Raw genomic sequence first — 10,868 nt, 5'->3', positions numbered from 1 at the left:
AACGTCCCTACTGCAGTACAAAACATTTACAAGAATGCAATTACTTAATAATAATAATAATAATAATAATAATAATAATAATAAGAAAATGGTCTGGCAGTTTAACGAAGCATTAACATTATCTCATGTTTGAAGCGTGATATTTGTAGTTCCTTCATGTTCTTGTTATACACAACTTGCAATATATATATATATACACCAATTCTTGCAATCAACTATAATCTTAAATCCGGCCATTCTTTTAAGACATCATTTGTCGAGGTTAACTATTCACTCACCCCGGCCATCCCCTTTGAATTCTATCAGCCAAAACTAATCAATTGTTTGTCCCGGTCATCTCTTTGGATGCCATTAGCCGAAGCTAATCGTTCATTTATTCAGGTCATCCATTTCGGCTAATTAATCGTTTGTCCCGGTCATCCATTCGGATGCCATTAGCCGAAGCTAATCATTTATTTGTCCCGGTCTGTTAAGACCCAATATCGGTTGATGACCCATAGCTGGGGTTCTACAGCTCTATATTGAGCAAGACTAATTTCTTAGTTAGCTAACATCCAAAACTACAATTACTATGAGAAACTTGATCTTAATTCTCTCATCCTTCTACTCGAATTCTCTCCAAAAGTTAGGAGACGGATCTGTCTAGATTCATCAACCTTTCCATTTACACACAACATCCACAATTTAACTCTTTCTCAATCATCTCAACCCCTGGTCATATCACATATCATTTAAGACTGTAAAAAAAAAGAATATCTTTATAAGAGCCAATTTATCTTATTTATTTCAATCTTCCCTCTTAACGTCAAAATAAAACATTTTTGTCGATTTTACAAACTTTCCAAATAATATTCTTCTAAACACAATCCTTGACACAGTTCCTATAAACCATAAATAACAAACGAATAATATTCCAAACAATCTATACTGTCAAGTTATAATGCATTATTATGAGTATAACATATCCAAATATTAACTTCATCAAATGGTGAAATTTCCAGAAATATGGGTTTAACCGAAGTGACCTCAAACTTGCAGAACTACTGTGCGAGATATACAACTTCTATACCAAATGTTTGTTTCAGATCTCCACCGTTTAGAATCTAGACAAAATCAGGAAGAACAACATATCCAAGTTATAGCCTAATCCAACGGTGGCCGAAGGAGAAACAGACAGCAAAGAAGACTGTCCAGAAGTGTATTTTCCCAAATATTTTCCTCCCTCGATATCTCTCAAATGGGGACTGATATAGAAAATCCCTACTGTGACAATGTACACGACATGGATGAGAACAACATACCCGCATATCGTGTTGATCCAACGGTGGAAGGTGGAGTTATAGCTGTCGGTTGATTTACCATCAATATATCTTCTCTCCAGCCTCTCTCTAAACTCTCTCTTACTCTTGCCAGTCACTCTAAGAGAGAAAATAGAATGATATTTATAGTTCTAACATCTTGTTAATTGCACATTTATCCCCATTCCTTTTAATCATTTATACATAAACTCCAAACCTTTTGTTATTTGAATATTGACCTCTCTTAATCTTACGTATTCATTTTGTCCTCACAAATATTTTTCTTTTCAATGATTTAGTACTATATTCACTTTTCATTTCATTAATTTCACTAATTTTATCTTGATTAGGTTTCTTTAATTTAATTTAACCCATTTTACTATTAGTAAAATTTCTCATCTTTTAAATACCCAGAAAAATTATAACCGAGGGTTTACAAAGCAATTATGCGTTACTAAGGAGGATTGTGACATTGAGTGATGAATGATTTTGTTGGTAATGAATTTAGACATGGTGAAGGTGCTATTGGCATAAGAATTTCTGCAAAAAAAATTAGGGTTATTGCGAGGAAGTTATAAGTTAAATATACTTATAACCTATTGTGATGAAGGAATGGTCACGGGGTTGAAAGACTTATATAGGAAGACTTGTTCATAAAAAATGACATGGCGTGAGATAAAATTTTTTTTGCTTTTAGGATGAAAGAATTTGTATCCTTTATATGTGTCACTATATCCTACAAAAGTATAAAGTATAATTTTAAGATCAAATTTTTTAAGTCATGTGTCCCACGTGTAAGGGAAACATTTGGAACCAAAGACACGAAGTGTAGAATAAACAAGATGAGTTTGATATAGTTTATAATAAGATGTTTCAAAATGAAGGGAGGAAAAAGGGTATTGATTTATAAGATAAATTACAGTAGTTAATGCTTCCATCTATAGAAACAAAGGGGCACCACTATGAAATAACATAGTCATACTTGATTCTCATATCACTCTATGATATCTTTCAACCATACATGTTAGTTTAGGAGTATATGGACAGGATACCTGATGAATGATGCATGTGGAGAGAAAATAGGATGAGAGTTTTGAATTGATGAACTCTCCTCCCTTTCTGAATGAAAATCATAGTCATACCTAATTCTCGTATCGTTCTATGACGTCTTTCAACCATACCTGTTTTTTCAGGAGTATATGGATATGATACTTGATGAATGATGCATGCAGAGAGAAAATGCGAAGAGAGTTTTGAATTGATGAACTCTTCTTCCCCATCTAAATGAAAAACTATGATTTTCTTGTTGAACTGTTTGTAAACATATTGCTCAAAGGCAAAATATGCAGTCACAAAATTAGATTTATGTTGTAAAGAAATAATCCATGTTTATTTAGATAAATCATCTACCAAAGAAGCATTATAACTAATTTTTTCAAATGATAAAATAGGAGTAGATCCCCACAAATCACAAAGATTTTTTTCAAGTATAGTAGTATTTGAATGTTTAGAACTAGAAAAATGTAATCAACTAAGCTTTTCTAATTGACAATTATCATAGAGGTGTTTAGATTTCATAACTTCGATGACATCAATCAATCTTTTATTTTAAGTAACTGTCGAGTTGAAGAATAAGGATGTCCTAAGCACACATTTCTATAGAGCCAAATTTAAAACAATGTGAAAATATAGTTCTAGTGCATAAAGATCACCCTTGCTCCATCCTATGATCATTGGTTTTCCAATAACTTGGTCCTTAACACAAAAATCAATATCATAAAATTCATAGTTAACTAGAAACTAAGTGGTTAGATGACTTATTAAGAGCAATTTTTTTTGTTAAGTCAAGAATAAGAACTACATCTTGAAAAGGTTAAATTGTATTTTTATGTTTAACATGACAATTTTCAATACTAATAATTAGTAAGGAGGATAAATTTCCTATAATAACAGAGTATATATCATAATATTCATGAATATTAAATAACACATTTAACTTACTTTTCATGTGATTAGATGCTCTTGTATCTGAAATCCACTTAGTTTCTGCAATAGTATTGTCAAGAGTGAGTGTTGCAAGAGCTTGTGGGACTTCATCCTATTTTGTAGGCTTCTTGAGCACCCACCAACAAATCATGGCATCTAACTTACTTGATGATTGATTTAGAAGTTCAAATTGATTTATTAAGGTGTTAGTTGGGCTGAAACAAACTGATTTGATGTTTGTATTATAGGTCTATTAAAGAATAAAAGGTTTATTTTGGGGATCTATAGAATTGAAGACTAACAGATCATGATTCTAGGAATCTTGATTAACTAGTTGATCAATTGGTCTAAACTGGTTGATTGGTTGGCTTGTGATAGAGGTCAACTAGTTGGTCATTCCAACCGACCAGTTGACCTAACAATAGAATTTTATCGAGTATGTTGGGTTCGATCAGTTTGGACTATTTATGTTTTGGTCTAGTTTAGAGTTTTTAATCTTTTATATTACTTTTCTTCGAGTCATTTTTTAGTGTTTTTCGTATCCATTATAGATTCTGCTGACGTTCATCCTAACAATCTTTAGTAACCTCTGGTTTCGTATCCGTTTGTCTTCTGCTTTTATTTTCTAGTGAGCGAGATAATCTTTAATATGCATGTAATATAAATAAATATATATGTTGATTATATGATGAATACAACTAGTTAATTTCTTGAATATTTATATAATGTAGCTTTATTTTTTAAGTACCCATCTCTTTTTGAATTTACACTCATATGTTATTGAACTTAATTATATTTAATATGACATTCGTTTGCTTTAATAATTATGTGAATATTTATTATGCCTTGATATAGGATTTATTAGTAACTTCATGCTAATAGAGAGTAATTAGTCTATGTGCAAATAATATTCTATATATCTAGATGGTGAGAGAGACATCATCCTATGATGATTAATCCTCCTATAGTAGTTACCTTCGATTATTCCACTACTGTACGAGAATATGCTTAGTATGTATTTATAAATCAAGATAAATCAACTTGCAAACTATTACTTTTTAACATGTATATTAAATGTTATTCTTTCACTGAGTTGGTGAAACTCACACCTCATTTTTAATATTATTTCAAGTTCTTATTTTCTGTTAGCAAGTGGACTTTGTTGAGTGTTCCTCCTTCTTCAGTTTTAGTTGGTATACCTTATTTGTTTTGTGATGTTTTCCTTTTAGTTTTGATTTGATATTATAGATGCTTCATTATTTGTAACATTCCAATTACCGGAATAACACACCAATCATAATTTAGGGAAAAACATGGTAATTTTTTTTAAATCAAATTCATGCAAGGGTCCATCAAAATTTCTATCAAAATTTCAGCAGAATCTCCCCTATATTGAGAGCTCCTAAGTTATCAACAACAACATGGTACATTTCTATCAACCACTATCCAATCACGTTCCACTCATCCTGGATCTCAATTCCAACAATCAACATTAATGCAATCACAATATCTCAAATATTAATATAATAGAAATAAAGTATTAAATAACACTAAATAATAGTTGTAAAGCATATGTAGCTTGATATTATGACAAAAATATGTCATATTGACGTTTTAACTTATGATGTTACAATGGAGGAACCTTTACAAAATAAAATAAATAAAGAGAAGAGGGATTTAATCAATATTAAAATATAAAAAAGAGTAGTTGCAATAAAAATTAATAAATTAAAGAGTACAAAGATGAAATATGAGTGGAACCTGCTATGTAATATGAATTTTATGAACCATAATATGAATTTTATGGTTTCGTCCAAACTGGCCTCAACAATCATATGGTTTCGTCCAAAGTTCAAACTCATGTATGGATGGGCTTCAAATGAAAGCCTCTTATGGATTTTGGAAAAAGAATAATTTATACTAGGAAAGAGGCCAAGAAATCAAGGATGGCAAAACGAGAGAGAAGAAATCTATGGCATGGAATACAACTTGGAGAAATATTATCAAAATTAAAGGTTCAAGATGTTGATAGAATCGGTATTTATTATAGACATGAAAAAATACGATTAATGTTTGTTTTTAGTTTAATTTAGTCCTTGTTTTGTTTTATTTTGCATGTTTTAGGGCTTTAGTTGTATTTGTATACTTTTTTGGTCATTAATGGACCACTTTTTTTAAAAAAAAAAACTATTGTAATTGGAAAAATATCTATCTGTATATGCAAAACGATAGAAATAAAAGATCATATTAAGAAAATTAGTTTAAAGTTATTTTTAGTTCAAGATTGTATTTTAATAAATATAAAATAAAAAAAGTTTGCTCTAATATCGAGTTAATTCATATCAAAGTCCTTTAAATTTTTAAAAAGTTTATTTGAATATATAGAGTAAATTATGTTTCATTTATGTTCTTATTACTAATTTTTTTTAAATGCAATCCTTAATTTTTAAATAAAAATATCAAATCACGTGATATAATTTTTATTACTTTATTAAGTGGAGTGTAATTAAGAATCTTAAATGAATATGCATTGAGTATACAAAATATCTTATATATGCATTTTTTAAAATATTTTGCTTTATTAGAATTCTGTTACCCAGGACCTGTTAAGTCTTTTATGAAAAACTTTTATATATAAAAAACACCATTTACTAAGAGTGTGTTTGGCAGTGTGGTTGTGACTGTTTTTCAAATAATTTTTCATGTCAAAATACATGTCAACGATGTTTTTTTATTTTTTAAAAATTATTTTTGACATCAGCACATCGAAATAATCTAAAATCATACAAATTATATTAAATTTTAATAAAAATAAATTTTAAATTTTTTAAAAATGCAACCATAACCTTTTTCCAGACGGGATCTAAATTTGTCCGAGGGGGGTTAAGGGTAAGCTTCCACCAGCCTTTGCTAGCATTTAATAATTGCAAGAAAATGTTCCCTCTGGATCCAAAAGGTTAGTACGTAATAGTTGACTTTGCCGTCCATTGTACTAAGAATTTATTAGGATCCGATATATCCAAAGCTCGAAGGTCATGGGAAGCTGAAACATTGATGATATGACCCCACGTATCATTATTATGATGAACAAGAACTTCCAATACCAGACCACTGTTTTGAGCTGCATGGGATCAATCCAATCAAGCTAGGTGTAATATTATGGTGCCATGTTGCTTCTAAATCCTGTTCTAGCCGGAAAAGTTGGTGTGTCCTGTACTATTTTAAGAAACAAAATACGGTGAAGTGAATTTTATCGAATCATTTTGAATTTCTTGTTCAAATTTCAATTAAGATCTCCTAGGTTTACCCGTTTTCAAATATATATTTTAGCGATTCAAAATAAGGTTGTCGAAAGTTCATCCACTCAAACTTGTTTTTCAATGTCTGATTTCCGAGTTGTGTTGTAGGGGCAAACACTAGTTTTTGTTTGTTTGGAAGGAAATGATTGTTTTTGTATTTTAAAAATATTTTTAAAAGAATTTGAAATTTTTAATTTAAAATTAATATTTTTATAGTATTTTTAGATTATTTTGATGTGCTAATTTTAAAAATTATTTTTTTACAATAAAAATAAATTATTTTAATATATTTCAAAATAAAAATACTTTAAAAAATAATACTATTACACTCTAACACTGTGTAATTAAAATTGTAGCTGGGAGTCGTTCGAGTAGTTGAACTTCAAACATCACACATTTTATAGCTGATGCATGTACGTTGCCCATGTGAGAGTCCCAAAATGGAGGTCATTCGTCATACTGCTGTTTCAAAATTAAAAGCATACACACACAATAACAATATTCTCTTGGCAACTACAAACACTTTAAAGACCGAGAGACTTACCTTGAAGAGATTGAGGATGGGTGATGACGAGAGAGAGAGAACGGGGGTGGGCGATGATGACTTTGTTGGTAATGAGTGCACTAAGGATGGCGAGAGAGAGAGGAGGGGGGGGGGGGGGGGGGGGGGGGGGGGGGGGGGGGTTGAAAGAGAGGGGTGACAACTTTTAAGATCAACAAAGATGAAAATGGAAGAAAAAGGGATCAGATTATAACCTAAAATCACCGATGGAATTTTCATCGTCGATTCTGTCAGCATATTAACATGTTAACATACGTCGACATAATCACTAATAGAAATTTAATTATTAATTTTTAATATTTTTCAATTACAATGGCAATTTTGTAGCCATTTCTAAAACCTATAAGACATTAATGACAAAATTGGCGATTCCATCACCATTTCTTAAACCTACTAGAATTTTTCCAATAAAACTGCACGTCCATTGCATAAACCTTTTGGAATTTTTGATGAAATTGCATGTCTATTGGTGATTTCTTCAACGTGCACAATTCCATCATCGATTCCATCGCTATTTTTTAAAAAAGAAATTTCTTGTTATATTATCTTAGCCAACCTAAATACACAATAGCAACAACACCAAACATTTTAAAGCCAACTATTGCCAACATTAAACCCAAAACCACAACAAATATAAAAAATACAATGCATTATAGAGTTGCAACAAATTGTGTTACATGATGATTGTATTACATCTAAATCAATGTAATATCATTTAATTAGAATCCTACTTTTTATTTTCATCATCTTCTTTGTTGAATTTAAAGTTTTTTGATCTCATCATCTTCCTCTACTTCATAATGTCTACTAGTACTCAATATATAATTTCACTCGTCAACGTCAACATCAACATCAACATCAATATAAGTATTCTCAACGCTATGAAAATTTGTATTTTTTTAACTCGGTAGAAGGAGCAACTCGATATGAAACAACTATCACATCTATTTGAAATACATCATCTCACTTAGATACTTCATTGTTATCATCTTCAATAACTTCAACTTTAACGTGACTGCTAAGTGTTTTCACAATGAAAAACCAATCAACTCTATTATGATCATTTCCAAATGAAGGAGTATATGTATAATATACTTGTTAACATTGTTTGGAAAATATAAAAACATCATTGATGTTGCAAAGTTGATCTCTTTTATTTACTTTGACCATACAATGTTGATGATCTACTTTAATTTCTCTATCGGTATCCTACCACTAACATTTTTAAATAAAGCTATTGTACATTGCTCACTATGATATCACAATTCAATAACCTTTTGTAATAAGCCATAATAATCGACTTCAAACTTATTGGAAGTTGAACCCTTGACACAAATCCCACTATCAGAGCATCTCCAATGAAAGATTCTATCTAGAAGAGCTAAATTGGTAATGTGGCTTTTTAAATAGTATAAATATAGTTTTTTTTTGCTTATGTGCACTCCAATGGTAAAAAACCCATTTAGAAGAGACAATTTTATTTTAATATATTTGATACACAATGATTTTAACAACTTGATATAATTCAGTTGACTTGACGGGTCTAAAAATAACCCGAACAATTTTCAACCAACTCAATATTAAATGATGAAATTGAAAAGAAAAGAAAAGAAAAGAAAAAAATGACCCGAGTAAACCCAGGTAAATTCACAAAACTCATGATACGGTTCATGAGACCAGTATAATCTCATAAAAAAAAACTAAAAAAACATATATTTAAAAAAAATCAAAGGAAAAAAAACTAGTGCAAAAAAAATAATATTGCAATGAATAGTGATTTAGCTCTTTTGCAAGATATGTAGGAATAATATTTTTTAAGAGAAATGCTAAAGTAAAAAAAAATTTAGCACTCTCATTGGAGCATATAAAATAAGCATTAAAAAGCCAAAATAATATGTATGTATGTGTGTGTAGCTTTCCTTTTAGCATCTTTATTGGACATGCTTTTATATGTTTTTCGACCCTTACCATACTCCAGTATAAAAGATATATTCGTTGATGAATTACCTATTATAACATTAGACCTTTCTTTAAGGATCCAAAGAAAGGAATTTTAGTTTACCAGTATTGCGTCTCATTTTAAAACCTCGTTAGCATTAATTAATGGCCATTAATGGTTAGATTCAAAACATAAGTAAATCTTTTCTTATGAGCTATGAATTGTTAAATACTTACATGTATTTTAAACTACATGAAATTTTTTTTCATCATATAATTGGAAAGTTTGAGCTTCAATTTCCATGGCCTGGCCTCTCATCCATAAAAATAACCTCGACATCTTTTGCATTTTTACTGAACAAAAAGTAAACTTAAAAGGGAAAAGGATTGGAGAAACTAAATGTTTAAGGTAAGATTTATGCTTTAATGTGTAATTATGGTAATTAGCTTTGATTTTGGTTTTATTAAGGTTTAGGGTTTTGAATTTTATGTTTTAGGGTTAGATTGATGGATTAATTGAAGTGTTATAGGTTAATTTTTATGTGTTAAACTATTATGGGTTGATTATGTTGGGTTTTGAGTTAGAATTTGAAATCTGCCATTGTTGGGAGACTAGTGGATTAGGAATCTAAAATCCTGATCAATCGGTCGACCAATTGGCTTATTGACTTCAGTCGATTAGTTGGTGAATTTTGGTCGACTAGTTTGCCTGACTAGTTTCGGTCGACCTGTTGGTAGATTTTGGTTGACCAGTTGATCAAACGGTGAGGGTTGCTTAGTTCTTTTGGTTCAAAAGTTTAGAAAATGTTTGGGATTGATCAGGTATATTTGTTTCACTTTTATGTTTATGTTTAGTCTCAAATCTTAGAGATGTAATTTCTTATGTTTTGTGTTTTGAGCCATTTTTTAGTACATCTTCTTTAATATTCAGATACTCCTAATACTCTACCTGTTGGGCATCAGTAAGACTTCCATCGATATCTGCTTTTGAGTCTTAACTATTTTTGAGTCAGGTGAGTGAATAATATTTCCTATGCTAAAGGAGTAATATAAATATTTTAATTATTAATATAAAATTGATCATGCTTCTTGATAATTTATATATTGCTTATTATCTCTTGTCTATGATAAAACATGATCATTTATTCAGACTAATTTCTTGATATGAGCAGTAATATACTTCTAAATTGACAACTTCTCATTTGATTGATTGTATGAGTTGAGTTTTTAAGAAATGATTATGTTTTGTTTAATTATGACCCTATAATATGCCAGTCAGAATACTCATATTAGCAGGGTAGTGTTAGTCTTTGTGCACATCATAGTTTTGAACCTTAGTTGGTCGGCAAACTCACCAAACTGTGGCGATTGATTGTCCTATATTATGGAGCATCATGCTCCTTGTATTTTAATTTTCTAACTTATGATATTTCTTGTTATGATCTGTTTGTAAAACTCTCAGATAAAAGCATAAGCCAAACTTGTATATATACTCCTCATTGGTGTATTACCTTATATATGTATATTGAACGTTATTTACTCAATGAGTTGTCAAACTCATCCTCTCGTTATTTATTCTTTTTAGGCTTATAGCTTCATTGATAGGTCGTTTTTGTGGACTTTCAGAACCTGCTCTTTTGTTTCAATTAACATTATTCCATTATGTCTAATTAGAGCTCCACAATTACATAATTTGTATTAACTTTTGTATAAAGATGTTGATTTATATTGTTATCATTGTTGCGTTTAACTCTAATTGAGTTAATAGGAAGAGAATTTTGTATG

Source organism: Populus nigra, chromosome 1 (genome assembly GCF_951802175.1).
Source record: "Populus nigra chromosome 1, ddPopNigr1.1, whole genome shotgun sequence".
Taxonomy (NCBI): Eukaryota; Viridiplantae; Streptophyta; class Magnoliopsida; order Malpighiales; family Salicaceae; genus Populus; species Populus nigra.
The sequence above is the reverse complement of the archived record's forward strand: the minus strand, read 5'-3'. Positions refer to the sequence as shown.